General features: G+C 34.9%; 1 non-coding gene across 1 annotated transcript; it reads left to right on the top strand.

Annotated features, from left to right (window-relative positions):
* Positions 1–677: 677 nt before the first annotated feature.
* Positions 678–781, top strand: LOC117283710. The gene has a single exon (XR_004514741.1). It is a non-coding gene; the product is annotated as a U6 spliceosomal RNA (small nuclear RNA).
* Positions 782–2,860: the final 2,079 nt, after the last annotated feature.

Genomic DNA, 2,860 nt, shown 5'->3' on the forward strand with positions numbered 1-2,860 from the left:
TTAATATCAGTCTCCTACAAAGTCCCATAAAGTCTTGGGACATGAGCAAAATGTAGACAAATTTTTTTTACCAGAGCATAACACATATGATCTCAGGTGAAAAAGTCAATGGAGTCTTTGATCTAACTGAATCCTATTGAGCCTCATCCGTTCACATTTTTATAAACTTTTTGGTTTCTGAGCTCTGACAAGAATCACTCATCAAGCTTGATTTACAGCATTCTAGGTCTTTTCCAGCAAGCATCTCCAAACCAATCCAACGTTATCCCACTTCCAAAGGCTCTGTACTCACAAACCAGGTATATACATTCAGGTCTATACATGCCAACAGCCCACTTCTCTGTTTTAGTCATTTTTGTCATTGCTGGAATATAATATCTAACAACCTTAACTTTAACATCAAGAGGTTTATTTTGGCTCACAGTTTCAGAAGTTTCAGTCTATGTTCAGTGGGCTTAAGTACAGAAATGGTATAATGGAAGGGCGTGGGCAAAGGAAGGCTCCTTATGTCATGGTGTCCAGAAAGCAGAGAGATAAGAGAGGTGCCGGGGATGGAGATGTATTCTTCCAATTCACGTTCCATTGATCCATCTTTTTTGACCAGACCTTACTTTCTAACATCCTATTGAGCTATCACACCCTCATGAACAAATTGTCTTCCAAAAGCCCTACCGATGGTGCTTACTTCAGCAGCACATATACTAAAATTGGGATGACACAGAGATTAGCATGACCCCTGTGCAAGAATGACATGCAAATTCATGATGCTTTCCATATTTTTAGGAAGAAAATGGCTAAAGGGGAAGTGGAAGGGAAGGAGAAAGGAAATAAGGGAAAAGAAAAAATATGAAAAAATGGAAAAGTTTTTATAAATAGGGAAGGGTGAGGGGGTAAAGGGAGGGCAGGGGTATGGGGGAAAATAAGAACCAAGATACATCATGTAAATGTACAAGATCTTAATGATAAATGGAACTGTATTGTTTGCTTTAAATGTACCAACAAACTTAATGGGAAAACAAAAAACAAAAAAACAAAAGCCCTATCTATGGATGCATGAAGTTTTGGGATGTCATTTTTTATCCAAATCATAACATCCACTGAGCATATAATATTGAAATCTCTAACATTTGTTTCACAAAATATAAGACTCTGGAGATTCATTTATTTTAGCAGAAGAAGGCTTCCGATGCCTCTGAAGTTACAGTTTTTGACAAGTAATAGCATATATCTTTAAGACTCAGGCTTATCGAAATAACAGTGAAAACTGAAACTGAAGACCGTAATAGAATAGACATTTTACAATCATTGTCTATCAGGACTAGATTTGCTTGTGAAGACTGTCAGAATGACTGCATATGATAAAAAGATATGGGTCCAGTTCCTCCTAAACTTGAAATTTGTCAGGGAAACAGGTGAGTTGGGGACTTATTCAATTTTTCCACTATTCAGTTTTCTCATTTTTAAGATGAAAAGTAAATTAAATTGTGGTTCTCAGAGTTTTTTAAAAATTTTATTCTCCAGCAGCAATTTAAATTGACATGAGTTATGGTGTTATCAAATTTTAGTTTTGCCAAGAAAAGACATCCAAAAGGTACCATCTACCATCACATGATTTTTTATAAATAATTGGAAATTTTAGCACCAAACTATTAAGTCGTAAAAAAATTTCCCCATAATTCTTATATTTCTAGAATTTTTTCACTGACCACTATGGGTACTTGGAACAGCATTTGAGAATCCTTGATTTTTACCACTCTAATTCATTTTTGGTACATATTTGTAGTAAGAATGATTATATGTATTCTGGGGAGTTGGTACATGTACATAACACATCTTAATTCTTTTTTATCTCCTACCTATCCCACCTATTCCTGTTCCTTCCAACTCTTGGTTTCCTTCACATTTGCAAAAGCTCAATGTCCATTTTTTTCAATTATTTTTTTAAATCTATGGTATAAGTGTTTGTATCCTTCTGACATGTATATGTTGAAATCTTACCCCCACTGTGAAGATGTTAGGAGATGGAGTTTTGAGGGATGATTTCATTACTAAAGCAGGACCTTCATTAATTAGGTCAGTACCTGTATGAAGGGGGCCCAAAGAGCTTGTTTATCCTTCTACCACTTGAAGACAAAGTGAAAAGTCACTAGTTATAAAGAAGAAAAAGGGCCCCCATCAGATATTGAATGTACCCTTACCTTTAACTTGTACTGCCCAGCCCCCAGGACTCTTAGAATGACATTTCTGTTGTTGGTAAACCATCCACTTTATAGTAAGTATTTTGTGATATAATTCAAATGGACTAAGACAATGAACAAAAACAACAGACAAGTCTAGTCTCCAAACTTTTCAGTACTTAGTGTTTATTACTCACTTATTTTCTGCTGCTTATTATTTTAAGTTTATACAAATTCCTTACTGAGAAATAACAATTTCTAAGCATTCCTCCCTGTTTCTCTGGATATCACTGAGACAGGTTTACTAATGCTATTTTTTGTATAGCCCAAACCTTTCTTCACTAAACTTTTGTTTCATTACAGCAAAGAAAAACTACTGATAATCAGTTCATGTGGTCAATTTTCACACGTGATCAATGGTTACTGTGTTGAACAGTGGAAACTTAAAGAACAAAAATTCTGTTAGAGAGGGCTTGCCTATGAGTAAATACAACGGAATGTGAATTTTCTAATTTCTACCTAGAATTATTGACTGAGGAGTTTGGAAACAGGAGAAGTATTTAAATTTCATTCAGTTGTCAACTAAAGTCTAGTGAAAAATAGCTAGATCTTGTTTAAATATTTTTTTAACTCAGCTCTTCATGGTTGTACTTACCTCTGACACACTCTCTTAGTATATTTTG

The sequence above is a fragment of the Fukomys damarensis genome, unplaced genomic scaffold (genome assembly GCF_012274545.1).
Source record: "Fukomys damarensis isolate Sample0158 unplaced genomic scaffold, DMR_v1.0_HiC HiC_scaffold_29, whole genome shotgun sequence".
Lineage (NCBI taxonomy): Eukaryota > Metazoa > Chordata > Mammalia > Rodentia > Bathyergidae > Fukomys > Fukomys damarensis.